The 19621-nt window shown below is 42.6% G+C and overlaps 1 protein-coding gene across 3 annotated transcripts in view; it reads left to right on the top strand.

Annotated features, from left to right (window-relative positions):
• Positions 1–8670: 8670 nt before the first annotated feature.
• Positions 8671–19621, top strand: part of LOC146717060 (protocadherin-1-like) — a 231749-nt gene continuing 220798 nt past the window's right edge. Inside the window, exon 1 of one of the 3 annotated variants that reach the window (XM_085471429.1) lies at positions 8671–9406. The gene's annotated coding sequence lies outside the window, so the exon portion shown is untranslated. Of the gene's footprint in view, positions 9407–14255; positions 17050–19621 lie in introns of those variants that run through there. The other 2 variants (XM_085471442.1, XM_085471434.1) reach the window with 2 other exon arrangements.

Raw genomic sequence — 19621 nt, 5'->3', positions numbered from 1 at the left:
GTGTATTGCAGTAAAAACACCATTTGTCAGGGAAATGTAGAAGATTAAAAGTGTAACCCCAGCTGAACTCCTCTGCTGAAAGGAATATTTTTATGATCACACAGGTCTGAATCAGAATTAACAGAAATTCAGTAACATGAAATCAGCTACAATGAGAAGGGAAGCGCTTTTTGGGGGGCTGCTGATTTAAAAGGAACCACTCTTGATATGTTTGCATTTTTAGCCACAGCTGCTGTGAAATATTACATTTCAAAATGTGCTATTAATCTCCAAACACAAGGCAAACAGATCAGCTGACCATCCACACGATTTAAGTCTCTTTGGTCTGCACACAGTAACTAATGCACCTGCAAGGACTTTTGCACCTCCAGCCCAGCTCTTTCTTTTCATGCCTCTCTGCTGTGGTCAGTGTCCACCCCCTTCTCTTAGCAAAACAGGAAATAGTCATGAAAACAATCTGATTTGTGTCCCAAAAATGCATTTTTAATCAAACTGGGCAGAAAAACACCTTAAACTAACAAAGTTGTATTTAATCAAACTCCAGTCTGTGCTACGACTGATAAAATGATTCTCTCCACCACCGGCTCCGGATGTGGGCTTTTTTTTAAAGTGGAAAATATAAATTGTATAAACATGGACACGAATCACTACAAATAAGGCCAAAGAGATTATAAATTCTATCCAGAAGTACAAATAAACAGATCAGGGGTCATTACTCAGTGCTGTGATGCCATGCTGCAAAGTCACATCCGTTGTAAGTGATAGCTGCTCCGTTCTGTGCACGGATGCACAGCCCTGTGTTTCCAGTGCATGTACATAGAGGGGCAGTGAGGTCCAAAAAACAGAGCCCTACGCCAGTTATACACGACTGTCATCCTATGACTGCTCACATGTTTGTTTGTCCAAGCACGTGGTTCTTTGACTACTTGGGCCTGATTTCACTGCACGTCTAAAGGATGCTATACAAGTAAACTGAATTGCAGTGGTTCTGGCCGAAATTACATTTCTGCACAATTAAATTGGTTTCCTCATCACGTTTACATGTAAGGAAATCCGTGTCTGGAGGACCGGATGAACAAATGAATCACTAAAGTTTCATATTCATGAAATCTATCAATCCAGTGGCAAATCAAATAATCTGTTCCTTTTCTTGTTTAAATGTTTATTATTTCAAGGTTAGTCAGGCCGTATTGAAAAGTTCTGGTTATTCCAACCAAAACTCCCAAATCCAAGAATGTTATTCCTACTTTGGATTATTCTGTAACAAGATCTCTGTTTGACCAACATGGACAGTAAATCTGTAAATAACAATATTCTTTTGTTTTGTTTTTTTACCTTTTCTTACAGCTATGACTAACATAACAAACAGCAGATCAATGTAAGGAACAGCAGAGACATTACCGTCCATAACTCCTGCAAACACTTTGGTAACTGAACAAAGGGAACTTTTATGTCTGAACTAACTTCATAACTGTGATTATGAGTGTGAGTGCAGCAAAGAGCAACAGAGGACAGACAGAGAATATTGATAGGGATATTACAGCTGATCAGCGGGGGCCACACAGGCTGGAGGGTTAATTACTGAGAGGGATGCTGGGAGACGAAGTTGACCGCAGAGGTTTAAACTCCTCTGGAGACAAACCTGCTGCGGCATGTCTTCAGAAAGAAGAGGAGGAAAAACAAACCGAGGAAACAGACAGAAACTAAACGGTATCGACAGAACTGCTGGCTGTCTTGTTTTAACTCAGAGTCAGTGCCAGACAACTGAGGTTGGCTATCAGAGAACAAAACAGATGCTACATATTGAAACTGCTGACAGTTTTCTTTAAAACCTTTTTGCTTTTTATTGCAATGTTGCATTATATATATATTATCTGTAAATTTGCTTTTCTTAGTTTAAACCAAACAGTTTAAATGCTGTGTCATAAAAATGTTGGACCCCAGTCTCACAGGTGCACAGACTAGTTGGTGAGAATTCCCTAACCAGTTACAAGTGGTTGCAGAGAGGTATATGGTGCTGCTTCAAAACTCTCCTTGTGATTGCTTTATTTGTAGCATAGTCACGGTCACTCCTAATTTGCATGGAAGATGCTGACGTGTCTGCAAACACTCTGCAAATTCTACCGAAGCTTGAAAAAGAGCAACACAAATGGGAAATGGTGAAATAAAAGTCATGTCTTAATTATGTTAATGATTAGTTATGTTAATGTGACCTCTTAGCCATTGTTGGACTGAGGTCACATCTTGTAATTGTGTGTTTCTCAACTTTATCTGTCTCTGTGTTTCTATTTACGTCTCTCGCTTGATGACGTTTTTGTTATTGTTTCCTGCCTTTATTTCCTCTTTTAACTTTCTGAAGAGAAATGACTCCTGACCCCTGGGCTCTGGGCTCGGTTTTGGTGACATCATCCTGCACTGCCACAGCAACATAGACTAATGGAACAAAATCAAATGCAGGTGACTGACAGCAGCTCGGGGGGCTCTTTGAACCTGGCCTCTGTTTGTCTTCCCTGGTGTCACAAAGACTTCAAGAATAAATAATTGATGATGATGATCATTATTAGTCAGGACTACAACTTGACTGCATTCATTAACAAGCAGGTAGAACCAAGTTGGAGCATAAAGATTAGCGTGAACTGTATCTCTGTATCTCCTTCCACAAATATAGTTATAAAGAATGCTAATAATACCAGTTCTTAGATTAAAAAGTGGATTTACCAGTAATTCAGCGTCTTTGAAAACCATGTAGTCAACGGGTGGACGATCAGTTCTCTTTTAGATCACAAACTGCTTCATTTCAAAATTGCGCTTTACAATCTACTGCCTTATTTTTGATAAAACAGTCAGGAGAGAGCTAATGGGAATGAAATACAGGAAGTAGAGGTCTTTACACATGAGTGTGTTGACAAAAATGACACAAAATTCCATACTTTTAGGATGTGAACCTGTACAAAGTATAGAAACATGAAAAATGTTGTGTTTTTACAAAAGATTCAAACCCAAAAATTGCACTAAAAAAAAGTCAGAAATTAGGATTATTTCCCTATTTCCACATTTCTGTATATCACCCTGTGTGATGAGTACTAGTGCGCGTTTTCACAACTAAAATTCTGCAAATTTTTCCTGTGAAATTCGTGTTCGGTGTGAACGGCTGCATTAAGAATAGACGAGTCCAAAAAAATATTTTGACTAAATTTCTGCATAAATTTAACATGTCTGGTGTGTGAAAGTGTCTCACAAAGAAGAATTACAAGACTGCTCCTTTCATGTTGTCATGTTGTGGGATTTTTATATTTCTGCATGAAGGGTCACAGTGATGCTTTCTCATGATTCCTGCCCGTTATTTTCATTATCACCTTTTATTTGGCTGTTGACCCTGTAGAACAGGGGTGTCAAACTCCAGGCCTCAAGGGTGTCCTGCAAGTTTTAGATGTGTCCTTGATCCAACACGGCTGATTTAAATGGCTAAATTACCTCCTCAACATGTCTTGAAGTTCTCCACAGGCCTGGTAATGAACTAATCATTTGATTCAGGTGTGTTGACCCAAGGTGAGATCTAAAACCTGCAGGACACCGGCCCTCGAGGCCTGGAGTTCGACACCTGTGCTGTAGAATATAACAAAAATAATAGCGTCCTTTCCATTTTAGATAAAAATAACAGACATTTAGTTAAGAGCTAATTTAAATAATCATAGTGAGAATCAGATGGAAATCTGTCCATCCTGTGTTCCAGCTCTGAGGAGTGTCCAGCGTTGGCCGGCTTGGTGCTTTTGCCCTCCAGGACTCTCAGAAAGCTATGGATTGCTCCGGCAGCCAAGAAGCATTTTATTATTGTGATTATTATTGTAATGAAATTGTGTTTTACTTTGTATTTGACTTCCTTTTGTGAACTGAAATAAAGACATGCTGAGAAATAGGCCCATTCATTTGAAACATTTCTTCTGGGAGGTAAGCTTATTCAGCACTGAAACCACCCTTAAGGGGCACATTGGAGTGGAAAACAAAATCACCATTGTCTATCATACACTATCTCTGTATATCTTACATCTCTATCCTGGGAGAAAACTGCTGAGCTTATTGTAACAGATTTCATAACAGAAAAAATGAAATACATCCATCTGAGTGCAGCAGAAAAAAGAAAAATGGCTGCAAACTAAAGTCTGAAAGGCAACAAGCGTGTGTGGGTCCATGCTGCGACTTAGTGATATTCATTGTTGTTGATGACGGCAGCACCTTGGAAATGAAACTAAGCTGAGTTGAAGCGTTATCTGTGATGTTTTTTTTTTCATTTGCAGCCCAACAAATATGAACGTGATGACACGACATGTTATGTAAACCCTCATATTTAATTTGCTAATTTATTTGACTGCAGTTGTTTGAACTTGTAAATCTGCAGTCATCAAGGTCTTTATTACAAACACCTGTACACCTGTTTAGTCATGCAAATCTCCAATCAGCCAATCGTGTAGCAGCTGCACGGCATAAAAGCGAGACGCTAAAACTTGAGAGTTGCTCGTCTAACATCAGGCTGAGGTTTTCGCTGTCTAACAATTTCTGAGCCCGTTAATCTCGCAGTATTTACTGTGAGTTTACTGACAGTGCTGGAAAAAACAAAAGGCGTCCGGTGAGTGGCAGTTCTACAAACGAAAGCGCCTCTTTGACGAGAGAGGTCAGAGGAGTATGGGTTGGAGCTGACAGCAAGGCTACAGTACCTCAGATAACCGCTCTTTATGGCTGCACTGGGCAGAAAAGCAACTCAGACCCACAACATGTCAAAGTTTGAGGCAGATGGGCCGCAACAGCAGAAGACGATGTCAGGGCTCGCTCCTGTCAGGAGATGCAGTAGGTGCAGGCTCGCCCAGACTGGACAGTTGACTGGACCCCCCCCCCAAAAAAGAAAAGAAACCGTTACCTGGTTATCATCTTTATGCAGCTGGCAGACTCACAACTTGGTGTCAACGGCGTGAAGCCATGGAACCTGTGCACACAGTCCTGCTGCTGGTGCACTTGTGTTGGTTGTTTTTAATACCAGTCAGTCACAAGTGTAGTTTCTGAGATGTTTAGCGTCGTCTAATGACAGCTTTAACGTGATTACTGATGTCACTGAACTCCCTGGGTACCAGATCTGATCAGCGTAGCAGTGACGCGGTGATTCATGTTAACACGGAGGAGAATCTCACCAAACACCCCAAATCCAAGATCAGTGACGATGATGACGGTGCCACCTTTTTTTTTAAAAAAAAACAAACAAAAACTTATGTTTTTGACATCCATCATGATTCATGCTATTCCCAGTTTATATTCAGAAGGTGAAATGACAGCAATCAGCAAAAACAGTGCTCCCTAGAGAGATTTAACTGTCAAACAACGCACGCTGAGAAGTCTGATATGAATTTATGTGAACCCTCGATCATACAGCACAAACAAAAACAACCTAAAACTGTATACAGCATTTTTAATTAACTCATATTCAATTCAATTGTATTAATACAGCGTCAACAGTCACCTCAAGGCACTTTGTATTGTTGGTTAAAGACCCTACACTAATACATACAGAGAAGAACCCAGCAATCATATAACCTCCTATGAGCAAGTACTTTGGCGACAGTGGGAAGGAAAAACTCCCTTTGAACAGGAAGAAACCTCCAGCAGAACCGGGCTCAGGGAGGGGCGGGGCCATCTGCTGCGACCAGACAGGGTGAGAGAAGGAAGACAAGATAAAAGACATGGTCTAGCTGTATTATTAGGTTATGTTTGGAAAAGGTATTCAGCTCTTTTCCGTTATTACGTCTTACAGCGAGCAGCACATCCAGGTCCAGTTTAACACAACTACCAATCTTTCTGTGTTAGTGTGTGTTTTAGATTTTGAAGATGAAGGAAAAAAAAAAAGAAAATCACAAATATTCCAAAGTAAAGTCAGGCTTTGATCGTTCATCAGAAGACGTTATCTCAGACACGGCAAAGTCGATTTATATCGTGGCCACTTTGATCGGAAGTGGGCTGGACCAATGGAAATATGTGATAAATGTGGAAGTTCATTGCACAGACTGTCCTGTCATTATGAAATATAAATTTTCTATTTTTTTCTTTCTTTTTTTAAATCTGGTGTAGGAACAGACATTTCTGTAGCAGATAAAAGTTATGTTATGAAGATACAGTTAAAATGTCCAAATCTATTCACTCCTTCACATCTTCCAGTACAGTGGGTCATATTGGAGTCTTTGCTGGGCTAATTCTGGCCCTTATGTTCGATATCGCTGTGTTAGACCATATTTTGCAGATTGAGTGTTTCAGACAAATATTGCTACAAGAACCCATAATCCCCAAAATGCAAGTGAGTGTGTTAACATTTCACTGTATAACCTGAATCCAGGTGCACCAAAGGAAATCTGAGGAAGGATAATGAGCAGCCCATCACTACGCCCGCTGCAGTGCTGTGCATGTCAGTCGGGAATGCGATGTTAAATAAAGGCTCCGTGGATCCTAGCACATGAGCTATCCTCAACTCTGCTCACCAACCCTCCAATTTCTCTGATCTTAATGTCTCTGTAATTAACCAAAAGTGCAAACTGCTATTTACAGAGACCTTGATTAGCCAGGCAGCAAAGTGGCTACAGTAAATATAGCTCATAAAAGTCAAGCAACATGGAAAATCAACCCTTGTGCAAACAGTTATTAATGTTCAGAACGCCCCAAATAGTTAATAGAGCTCGTCAGGGAGTTCAACAACTGGTCAACAATCCAATAATATTGCAGAACATGTTCATCCTGCAGATGGGACTTTGGCTCGCCATAATAAAACAATACATGCATCAACTTATTGGACAGGTTATTCACCCAATTACTGTCGCATGCCTCTAATATTTCCATTCCAGAAGCATACAGCAAATATAGCTCTCTGTCGCTATACCCACAAACAGCCAACGGCAGCTACACCATCAGTGTACAATCCAGCTTCATTCCACTCCACACAGGAACACCCACAGTGGAGTGAACACTTCTCATTGAAAACTGTGTTGTTTGATCATTTTGTAATTTATTGGTCATTTTTGTATCTGCAGGTACTTTTTGTCCCTTTGTGGTAGCTGTGTGTGTGTGTGTGTGTGTGTGTGTGTGTGTGCGTGTGTGTGTGTGTGTGTGTGTGTGTGTGTGTGTGTGTGTCCATTGTTATTTGTGTGTCATTTGTCTGTTTGTAAACTTTTCATGTGTGTTTTGTATCCTTCTTGTTCTTTTCTGTAAAGTTGTGATCCTCTCTGTGGTGTTTTGTTAGAAACCTGTCAAAGTGGACAGGGTACACTTTGGTTGAGTCCAGTATTTCAATGAATCAGCTGTGTTATTTATGAACTTTAAAGAATATTAACATTTCACAATATAAGTACATACATGCACATAATATTTAATAAATCCAGCAGTCCAGCTATTTTAGATTAGCCATTCTTCAGTAATCCATTCTGCATTATTAGTATGTTTACTTTCAATACTCAAACAAATGCGTGCTAATAATTTCCCCTTCTGTAATATCGCGTCTAATTGATTTTTTTATGCAAAACTTGCATCAGTAATTCTACACAGTGCAATTTTAAAGGTATCTGTAATTCTACACCACTTACAGTCCAGAGATGCCAGCGTAATCAGAATAAATGAGCATTTCACAGACGATACTGCAAAACATGACAGTAACTCGCAGCTTTTCTCTGGGGAAAATTATTAATTAAAAGAAAAAAAAAATTTAAACAAAGATTCATTGTAATTTTGGGGCCTCTGCGTGAGAAAAAAGAAAGACTTTTGTGTTTTGCGGTAACGGCCTTCCTCATACATGCACGTTAAAGACTGTTTTTCACTGCTTCGGGATTAGCTCGTAAGCAGATGCACAAAAACTGAGGCATATGCAAAATCATAATCCATATGTGCCCTGTGTAATATCGGTGTTCAGTAAGCTGCTTTGGATAACTGCTTCCCCTCCACCACATGCTGCGCCGGGTTCACGGGCTCTATCGGGCGTTACGTCCAATAAATAAGCTTTCTATAGATTTTCCACGACGGGCTCCATTTTGTTGCCTTTCCCGTGCTGCCTCTGCTGCACGGCGGCCGGGAAGCAGAGCCTCCGCTCGCTCTCATCTTCTCACGTGCCACTTGCCGACTGTAGGTGGCGCTCAGAGCGCGAGAGACGGCAGCTTTCCTCCTCTGTGGCCGGACGGAGCCGAGCGAGAGAGGGAGAAGGAAGAGAGACCCCTGGATATAATTAAAGAGCGAGAGAGGGAGAGACGCGAGAAAACAGAAAGAGGTAGAAGCATTAATTTACTGTATGTGCGTGTGAAAATGCAGAGACGGGTTTAAATGCGAGGGTCACAGCGTGTGCGCACTTTGGTCTGCCATCTCGGGTGCGCGCAGGCTCGGACCTATGGCCGAGACACGACACCTTATAAAGATACATCAAATATAAAATCAGGTGTATTCACATAGAATACGGGGGTGACGGCAGCGGGGAAGTCGCCAAATGTTTGATTTGAAGAGAGAAAAAATGTTGGGAAATCCACGAAGTTGTTGGGGTGGATGCTCGCTCCGCCCCCGCCCCCTCCGGTGTAGTGTATAGAGTGTATGGGTGAGGGAGGGGGAGGATGGGGAAGAGAGCGAGATAGAGACCGGGAGGGAGAGAGAGAGAGAGAGAGAAGCGCGAGCGCACTCGTTTGGATTCACTCCACTTTCTCAGCACTCACGGTGCAGTCGCGCGACCTGCTCCGTGCTGGACCGGGAAGGCGGACAGAGTTTGAGGCGGCTGAGCGGTGACCGCGCTTCTGAGTGGGAACTACCTGGAGACCCGCTGCTGACAGCTCCCGGACCTTGTGTTTGTTGCTCAGGTCGTTTTTTCTAAAAAAAAACAAAAAATAACAAAACAAAAAAAACACTGCTGCCCTGTCCCATTGCTCCGTCCACCTCCACCCCAACATCTCCCCACGCGTGCCACCAGCGGAGGATGCTGCTGCTGCTGCCGCTGTCCGTAGAGCCCGGGCGGCGGTAACGTTTCTGCGGAGTAACTGAGTGACCCAACTCCTCCCCACCCCTCCTCGCCCGGACGGGTCTGCCCCCTCCTCCTCCTCCTCCCCGGCTGGACTCCAGCTCCAGCCGCTCCTCCGGTGAGAGGAAGGACTGTCGGGCTGACGCGCAGCGCTGATCACGACACTCAGAGTGGACAGAGATTTGAGAGAAATTGGAGTAATCACCACCCCTGGCTGTCTGACTGGATTGTTTGGTTTATTTAGAGATTTGATTTTCGGGATTCTTATTTTTCTTTTTTTTTTCCCGGGAGGTCTGGAGCGGCTCCGTCTTGGTGCCGAGGAGGAGCGGAGCCTGTAGCCAGGCTGGAGCTCTCAGAGCCGGGGAACCGCGCAGCTCTTACCCGGTCCAGGTAGGAACTTCTCTGCACATAAATACGCGATCCATACACAAAATCTTTTTCTTCTATCTGCACATAACTACATTCATGCTAAATATTTCAAATATTTTGACTCGAGCTCCTTCTGTCGGACTGCAGGAGACGTTTTACGCACGAGAATAGCCCGAAACACATTCACTTTGTATTCAGTTTCGCTTGGATGAGCACTTATGCCTTAATTAAAAAACACATATTCGATGGAGGTTGAATCTCCGAAGGCACACGGGCGTTTGTGTCGAGCAGGAGCTCTTTTTAAAACACTTGTTGGTAAAAATAAATAAATAAAATAAATCCATTCAGCGCGACTGGACCTTCATATTCTCTGCCTAATCTCCTCAGATGGCTTTTTTTTTTTTTTTTTTACCAGTGTTACACTACAGTGCTATTGATCCGTATCGATCCCCTCCCCGCTCAGCATTACCCCCGTGACTGTTAGTAATAAAATGCGTTCCTGTGGGTCACTTTGGGTTGATAAACCTTTCGGAACCTGGAACTAACCCCACGGTAATCCTGGCTAATGCATTCCGGGAGGACAGTACAGTAGGGCAGAGTGTGCGCGCGGGTCCCTGTAGTGCATATAGGAGCATCATCATAAACTCAGTGGGGCTTCATTTAAGCTCGATCTGTAGGAGTTGTACGGGACGCTCGGTGTTCAGAGAATGTGAAAAGGCAGTGTCTTTATCATCTGAGGTTTGTCTTGGAATATAAGAGCTAATCTGCCTTTGGGGACTCTTGGCAACAAAACAGTCTATTCATCCACGGCTGCTAATAAACCAGACGCGCAGACGTGGGGGCATACATCATTCTCCATATCTGATCCTCTGCGGCACCTGAGGCCGCTTTGAGCACCTGTAGCATCAAATTAAACTCCCTTTTCCTCCGTCCTTAACACCCCCCTTTAATGAGCTTGTTTTCTGGAGCCTACGTGCCGTTAACATGGTGTGAAGGCAAATAAAGGCACAAGAGTATCAGTGTAAACTATCAAAGGTGGACAGGAGGGCAGCTGATGATGAATATCCACCGCGTCACCGCTTGGGAATCTAGTCAGTCCGGTCCCACCAGTCTCCGGCTTTCCGGTTCTCCTCCTTCCTTCTGTTCCATGTGTGCGTACGTGTATGTGCGCGTGCGCGCGCGTGTGTACTAGAAAGGGGGAGAGAGAGAGACCTGCTCCACATGAAGGAGGGAGGGAGGGAGCGAGAGAGAAAGAGAAAGGGGGGAGTGTATTTACATGCAAACTGCATCTGCCTCTCTGATACTGAGCTAAGTACTGGTGGTTTTCAAACACATGTTTCCGGAGACGCTTCCGTGGGAATCTGCCATGTTTTCTCTTCCTACACGCTTGACCTTTGACCCTATTCCCCACTACCCCACTGTCATCTCGCTCCCATAATTTCCTGTGAAACTCGTGATGTGAAATCATCCAGCTGCATTAGAAGCTTCATGTGTCTCAGCCAGTAAGGCGAGACCGTTGTAATCACATTTGGCCTTAAGGTCGATTTTGCACAGTAGAGCAGGTCCAGCGTACTTCCTGGAACAACTGGAGAATCCACTTGAACAGTGGTGTTATTTAATAAAAGAATATTAATGAATTAATGTAGCCGCGTTGCTGCGTTCTGCTGTTGGACAAACATAAAAAGCCTCCGAGGGTGAGATTGTGGTTTTATGGTCGAGCTGGAGGGTTCCCCCCTGTGCATTCTGCCACTGTTAAGCGTAGATCCAGGTTTATTGTGCAGCAGGAGCGACTGAATTGGAGATATTCTCCCTGAGGTTTGCGGCCGGCTTCGATGGCAAGCCTGCTGTCACTTGAGCTTATGCCATCCGCCACTTTGAGGGTGAGGTCTGAGGTTTGATTCCCATCTTTAGGATTCTTCTCTTGCCTCCTCTAATTCAGGGTGATCAGATAAAACGGTGACAAACGTCACAGTCCTCCGTGGCTCTGCGGCGTGGGGGATTAGTCATTGGGGGGAGAAAGGGGATGGAGTGGGAGGAGGGAGGTCGCACCGAGTCCGTTCTGCACATTTCTGCGTAAAAATTGGAGATCTGAGCGAGTCGCATTGTTAATGCCCGTCATTAAAATAGGAGGAGGTAGAGTGGAAATGGGTTTGGTGTGTGAAATGGACACACACACATGCATTCACATCACTGCACTGCAGGAAAAGAGACATCCACCCTTCTGATTTCAGAGTTTTCACAGACAGTTTCCTTTCTAATTTAAGTTTAGGTGTGACAACGAGCGCGCAAATGGGAGAGGAAACCAAAAACTCGCATTAACACGCAGAAGAAAAAAGGAGAAATGGATGCTTTGTCACGTCTTTCCTGTGACACGGCTGGTTACTTGACTAATCCATTGTTTCTTCTTTTATGGTGTTTGGGTATGGCTCCTGAGCTCTTAGTCACAACTTGGAAATAGCAATAAAACCTTTGGCATCTCAGTGAAATTCACAAACAAGCTAGAAAAGTTTGACTGGCAGTAACATTTTCCAGTTAGATGATCCTTCGGTTAGTTTGGGAGGAAGAAAACCCTGAACAGGTCGCTCAGAGATGTGGTTGTACAACAGCCATCACATATTTTTCTATAGATTTCTATCTGAGAAGAAAACATGAATCATTTGAAATAAAACACAAACCTAGTTATAAATGCACATTCATGCTTCATTTTGAGTCTGTTAGGATGACGGGCTCCGGTTGGCTTTTGTGGTTTGTCGTTTTGTTTTTCTGAGATCAGATGTGTCCCCTCTTCCCACTGAAACCCTTACAGCTCGCGGAGCACACTGAACACGTCGCAGAGGTTTATATCTGCTTGGTAGCTACACTCTTGCTCTTCTGTAATAAGGCGAGGAGTCACGGGGGAACTCAGGGCACGGTGCTGTTGCAGCACGTCGGTGATATTGTGGACACTGTGACCTGATGAAAAAAACTTTCACCCACATTCTCCTATGCGAGGTTGGGTTTTTTTCCCCCTCTTTCTAGTGGCAAATATGTCATAAATCAACTAAAGGTGGTTGAAGGCTTGGCTTGAATTTTGCCGTGAACTGCAATGTCATCATCATTTTTATATTTTATTAAAAAGGAGCAATGGTAGAACTCCTCCTGAGGGAATCATAAACACACCCACTGTTAATTTCATGTAAATCAGTCCGGCTGACATGGAGATGCTTTACAGCCTGGCAGATGGAAGGTTGTCATCGTTTCCTGTCATAAATGAGACTAAAAGCACCGATATGGAATGATATAGCCGTATTGATTTCTCTCTCTCTCTCTCTCTGTTGGTTAATAGAGGCAATCATTAAAGTGAGTTAAATGTTAAAAAACTCGCTGCGTGTTCTCACTCTGAGCAGCAGGCGTCATTTCAGGCTGCGTCTCTGCGTGTTCACATAATGCAGCCGTGCGGTGATGGTCGATAAACTGTCACAGGTGCTCGAGGCGTCGTCTTCAGATTTCTTTTGTTCGAGCATTTTAAAGCGATGCTAAGCAGAGAGAGAAGTATTGAATGCTGCTTTTAGAAGCTGGAAGCAGAAGACACTTGTCACATTTTCTTGATAAATGACTAAAGTGATTTAATCAGTTCGTGGTTGATTAACACTAATCTGTTAAACTTGCACAGAGCCTCTTTAAGCTTCGCCAGCCATCGAGTGCAGAGAAGAATTAAATGTATGTATCAATGGGGCTGGCCCGATTACCATTTACTGGGCTCAGGAGGTTCAGGGGTAATTGACGGCAACTATTCAAACCCTTGGTTGGAGGACTGGGGCGAACTGGGTGCGCTGATCGGCACCAGCAAAGACACTCGTCTTTCGGCTTTGTTAAACACAAAAGCAACACTGATTTCCTCCATATTTAGACATAACTAGGTTTGTTTGTCTTTATTTTCCTCCAATGCAATGTGTGCCTCCCCATATGGAAAAGATATATATAAATCTTATAAAGTTTGTATCTGTCTTGTGTGAAACTTGTATGAAAAGCATACAAGAGTGAAAACAGATATAAGATCCCTTGAAAAATTATATAATGAAACTTGTATGTTTTGGATACTTACTAAAACAATATATGAAAGTAATGAGGAAGTGGCCACTTTCATGAGTAAATCATATAAGTTTTTACTATTTCTTTTTCATATGGGTCTGGATGATCAACAAACCAAGAGAACAGCACTGAGCATGTGCAGAGTGCTGAGTGGCACTGATAATGACTGAACAGTGTAGAACAGGTATACCTGTATCCAGAGCGCTCAGGTGATATATGAGCTGTCTCTGCAGTTTTAAAGAACGGTTCAAATCAAGTCTTTTCAGGAGAGACATATACACTGTAAAACGCAGTATATAGTGAAACAGGAACTTCAGTGTCACCACATTCTCGATGATACCAGATTAAAGCACGTTTAACATTCTGCAACACATTCGGCATCCAAGAGTAAGAAAGCATCGTTATCCCAGAGCTCTAAAAACCCGGGGCACCTCGTAGATAATCCGCCAGAGCCGTTTACCACGAGTGGTCAGCAATGACCAAATCATAAAGATTGCAGCGGTGAGTCAGAGACTTGGAATATGTAACGAAACATAGAGATGCATGGACCGCTGAATTAAAAGTGCAAAAGTGAGGAGGCGGCGTGCATAAAGCACACATGATGTGTGCTGAAAAGGTGTTCTTTGAATGCCAACATAACATTTGTTCAATAAATCAGAAACACCCGATGGAAAACAAGCATCAGATCCAATCCAAGGCAAGGTCCCCAGCACAAACCCAGAATGTTGTATTTAGTCATTCAAGAACTAAATGCGTAATTGTAGAGGCTTTAACCAGCTTTTTTTTTTTTTTTTTACAGTAGTAACTGTAAAAGCTTCCCCTCACACCTTTGGCCACACCCTTTTTTATACCAAGAGTCATTGGAGCCTTTAAAAAATAATCTGAGTTTAGATTAGAAAAAAAACCCTCAAGAATCCAGCAGGGTGGACTGGAAAGAATGAAAGCAGCTCACTGATGTTATATAAGCATGTCAGTCCGTGTTATCTGGTGCTTATAAAGCAGTGGTAGTTTATTGTTATTATCTCCTCCTGCCGCAGTCTGACATTCATGTGGAATAAATATGTTGCCGTGGATTTAAAACCGCATTCAGATGATGCCCGATCTTTACTTCATACCAGCCTGCTGTTCATCCACCATCCGCTCCCATAATCCCCTTCTGCTGCTGCTCCCAGAGGATCACTGTGTGTGTGTGTGTGGATCAGAGGTTGGCACATCCTGTCAGTAGAAGGTCAAACGTTTGATCCCTGAACCAGCCAGTCGTGCCACAGTGCCTCAGACCAGGAGTTTCGGGATGAAAATTGCGCAACAGAAAGAAGAAGCAAGCATACAGAAACCAGCCGTGAGCGTGATGAAATCGGTGACTAAATGCACATAAATCCAAATTTTCCCGTCTGACAGCAACATGATGATCATGTGACATAGCTCGAGTTACACGGCATTTATGACTCATAGTGTAGTCACGTTGTTTTCATTTTTAACCCCGAACACCTGATAAGTTACAAGGCTGTGTACACAAGGTGTGGACACACCGATGATAAACCACATTGCACAGCTCCTGCTGCCTGTGAGGAGAGGTGTAGAGGCATCATAGACCCGAAAACCATTGATCATAACTGGGTTATTTAAAGAGCTTCTTCTCATCATATTTGTTAAATTGTTGTTTACTGTTCACACAGTTCCGTGAACAAAAGGCTTTCGAGCTTTAACTGCTTTTGTTATAAAAGTCCTGCCCCCGTACTGCATTTTGACGAACGTGTGCTTTTGGTCAGGAAATGACTTTCTTTAAAAAAAAAAAAAAAGGAAGGAAGAAAGAAAGAAAGAAAGGAATCACGCAAGGCAACAAGCGGGGGATGCCTCCAAATCAATGCAGTTACTTAACTTGCATAAATAAGTTTAAGCTCCGTCTTCTCCGGCTTTCATTCGCAGCTCTGAGGGCAAATGACTGGAGCCTTGTTTGGCACTAAATTAAATGTAAATATTGTACCCAGATTCTTTTTATTGAATCAAGAAGCACTTCTGAGTCAAACTGCAGGACTTCCAAAGATTTACAGCACCCAGCAAATTCACGCTGAACATATCCAGGTGGTGTCGGGAGGCAGAAAGAACCTGGCAACCTCTGATTGTTGCATTTCAAAAGGGAGGATGTGTGTCTGCGTGCGCAGTAATCTGGATCAAACAATGGTAGTGAATGGAGTCATTAGAGTAATCCCCATTGTGTTGGAAGGCAGGGGGACCACACACACACACACACACACACACACACACACACACACACACACACACTGGACTGTCCAGAAAGCTCACGTCAACCATGCACATCCTACCCATCTGAGATCTGAAAACATCAAAGGAGCTTTTGATTTTCTGTGTTTGTGTGTGATGTTTAATTCAGGCCTGCTCTGGTATGCGTGAACCTGAAGAGCTGGACATTCAGGTTACTGCATTTTGTGTAGGAAATACGCCCAGGTACAGCGGTGCGCACCTGCACGGAAACTTTTGCGAACTGGTTTCCAGTTTGGCCGCTGGCCATCAGCTCCATGCTGCCATTTTTGTGGTTTGTAATTGGTCTGATGGACTTCGTGTGTAATTACACAACACATTACCGCAATTAAAAATGATACCAGGGATAATTGTGCCTTTTATGTAACACAAAGGACTTTATGTTTCTGTCACAGTCACACAGCTTCTCTTTAGATGGATCTCTTTAAGAAAACCAGTTCAGTAATGACTTCACTGAAATACTGTGCAGCAGCAGAGGGACACCAGCGTATCGCACAGGGCTAGAAATCATTTAAGTTTATACACACTTATAGTTTTGCATATACAGTGTTAGAGGTGCCGCAGTTCATTGATAAGTGGCTCAATCAGTTAGGCAGTATCCCGTTTGTTTTTTGTAATCGTTTAACTTCAGGCTACTGTGATGACGTTTCAAAAATTTGACTGAACAAAGGTATTCAAGTCTGCTGTCACCTGGGGCTATCTTCACGCTCGGCTGCGTCTGCCAGTAGTTTACAAATAATTTGTGTTAAATTATCAAGATTAAAATGTTCAGGATTATGATTGTTGTGTTGCAACACAAGTCCAAATACTGTGGTGTAAAAAAGTCAGTCTTAATTCTTTGTGTGACCTGCAGAAAAGTGGAATCAAAGAAGCAGGGATGAGGAGTCATGATCAGACTCCTCATGCCCTTTTTTCCTAGATGCTACATTTCAATCGCAGCTGAAAAGGGTGGATTTTGAATCCGTGTGTGAAAAGTGGCGTGTTAAGGAATAATCGTGGAACAATGACAACAGAGATGCAAGAATGTTGTGTTCTTTAAGGTTTTCGTGACATTTCGTCATTCATTCCTTGATGCGCCTGCAGTCAGTGGGACATGTGTAGAGGTACCAGGGCTGTTTGTTATGGAGATACATGCAGTATGATGTGGAAGGACAGGCAGAGAGGCAGGATGGTTGGAAAATGCCATTCTTTAGATACGCCCACTCGTGCAGCGGGAGCTCATCCCTGCAGATGCACCAGGGAGCACAGACAAGCTGAACAGCTCAAGTCACAGGATCTTTAAAGTTTAACCGGCTCTGCAGAACAGCGCTAAGGTCAGTAGTCCAATTTATGTGCTAGAAGTTGTGTCTGCAGTTCAGTGTGTTCTTGTGCAGTCGTGTTTTTTTATATATATATTGCTAGCCACCTTTTTACTCTGTTCTATTTTATTTCTTTTATTTTTCATACATGAAAACTAATGAACAGATTTGTTTTATGGGTTTGTTGGATTTATGGGATTTCTGCATCAGTGATCTGCATGCTGTCTGGATTTGTCTGATATTTAATTAACAGGATTAGCAAAAACTGGAAATTTCAGCTGGTTTTTCCATCTCTTAACCCGTCCGTGGATGGTTTTCAAAATAGATTTCTTTTAAAGCAAATGACAAAAAGCATTTTTTTAAATTCTGTGATCATTTTTTGTTACATTTTCTGAAATTACATAAAATATGTTGCAGTTTTGTGTTTGGAACTGTGACTGTCATTGATATAAATTCATTTAACCACAGAGACCAGTCAAGAATTTCCCTTGGCAAACACTGAAGTAGCGTTTTATTCTAGTTTGATTTTCATCACAATGGATTTTATTTTGTCACTGATTTATGATTCTAATGATCTGTCCTGATTTTATCCAGCGACCCGTTACTGTACGCAGAATTTTGAAAGTGTTACATCAGTTTTTAAAGGTTTTAAAAGTTTGAGAAGTACTCAGATATTTAAGTAAGTACTCAAAAAAGAAAGTCAAGTCATAATTTAAAGGTATTCTTATAACTCTAAATCAAATGAATCATATAATAAGTGATATTACTTAATAGTCTGCACATTCACTAAAGCTTTCAAAGAGTAAGAAGCGTGTTTGTCTTGAAGCATTTCGCTCCGACTAGAGTCAGTTAGCTCATCTGTTCTGTCATCTTTCAGGAGGAAATACGTTTTACTTTTTTGCTTTCAAACTGCTACTTAAATAAAACACGATTTTTCATCGAAGACGTTACTGCATTTTATCGACTTAATAAACTGCGGTGAAAATACTATGTTTAGACTGAGTTTATGGCTCAGCTGCAGCTGTGTTTGAACTTACAATTTTACGACACACTTGTAATTGTTTTACGTGCATATTGGAGATATTCGTACCAAGTTTGGCATGAGAGCACCCGGGGGCAAGGCGTAGAGGGGGGGCAAAAACCATAATGTGGCATTTACAGTGGTGGTAATTTAATGCAGCTGTGACTCCACGGGTATGCAGGTGGGACATTAACATGGAGACACACTCTGAATATTAACACTAAACACACACACACACTCACAGGAGGTGGTCCGAGGGCCTTTAAGCTGCTTTGTAATGTATAGATGAGTGCTGTTGTCTGGACACGCCCCCCCCTCAATCCCTCTGAGTACTTTATTGTGAGTCTTTGTCTCTCGCCTCTTCCAGCGGCAAACACGGGTGGCAGCGAGCCTTACACATGGAAATGTTACTGTCCTTAGTCTTTGTCTAATGTCTTTGTAATGTAACACACACACAAGTGGCTCCAGCAGCTGAACTGGCTGTCCCGCTTTCTACACAAACATGCAAACACACGCACGCACACACACTGCTTAGTGAGAAAGCTTGAGACTGTGGGAAAGAGGACGAGCGGGGCGATCTCTGGCTCACTCGTCCCCCGAGGAAGGCGCACACAAACTCACAAAAATGCGCACTACATGTGAACAAACATGCGAACATGGAATCCATGCACTTTGAACTTTTCACATTTTGACCCTGAAGATTTTTTTAGCATCAAATTTTTCTCACGACTTGAATTCTTTCTTTTTTTTTAACCGCCCACAATCTGTGGAAACAACTGCAACAATAGAATCCCCTGATCTCACCTGAGGCCTTGAGTGGCAAGCATGCAGAAACCCAACGCACCTACGTGATTTGTTTGTGCTGAAAAGGCGAATAAAGCAAATGTTCTGATTCCATTTCTATTTTTATCACGAGGCGTTAAAGCAGCGCTCACGTTCAGGTACCACGAGCTGTGCTGAAATATGTTTTCAGCTGCTACTTTCTAAATGAAAATGTTGGCCCCAGAGGGGATATTGGCACTGTGATTCAGCGTGTTGCAGTTTACATTACAAGTGTTGCGTGAACTTTGCACATGTGCAAACTTTTATCTGCAATTTTTCATGAATTGAAAATCCAAATTGAATCTATAGAAACAAAGATGTTTTCAATAAAACTGCTTTCTGTGTTCTTGGGTAATGTCTCATAATCCACAGGGCAGGGGTTCATGTTTCCATAGACTCATTAAAGGCGTTTAGAAGGAAAGATATGTTGGACCCAGTAACTGCCTGTCATCCCATTCATCTGCTTTATATTCATATGTTGGCAAAGCATGAGCTCACCCTTAAACAAACTGTTTTCAGGAACAGCACCTTGTGTATTTACATGAGGTTTCATGTAAATACACAAGGAAATGAAAATACTTCATTGCATTGACAGTAAAGGAAGCTCATTTATCAGCGATCGCTGCCGTCACGTCTGTGTGCGTATGTATCACACTGATTAGAGCCAGCCTTTGGTTTTGTGGAGCCACTCTCATGTGTTCAGAGCTGCATTAGCAGACTGGACACCAGCCAGCCACCCGAGTC

This window comes from Copadichromis virginalis, linkage group LG2 (genome assembly GCF_057382275.1).
Source record: "Copadichromis virginalis isolate Kocher_CV1m ecotype Utaka linkage group LG2, C_Virginalis_male_GT1.1, whole genome shotgun sequence".
Lineage (NCBI taxonomy): Eukaryota > Metazoa > Chordata > Actinopteri > Cichliformes > Cichlidae > Copadichromis > Copadichromis virginalis.
This window is presented reverse-complemented; position numbering and strand designations above follow the sequence as displayed.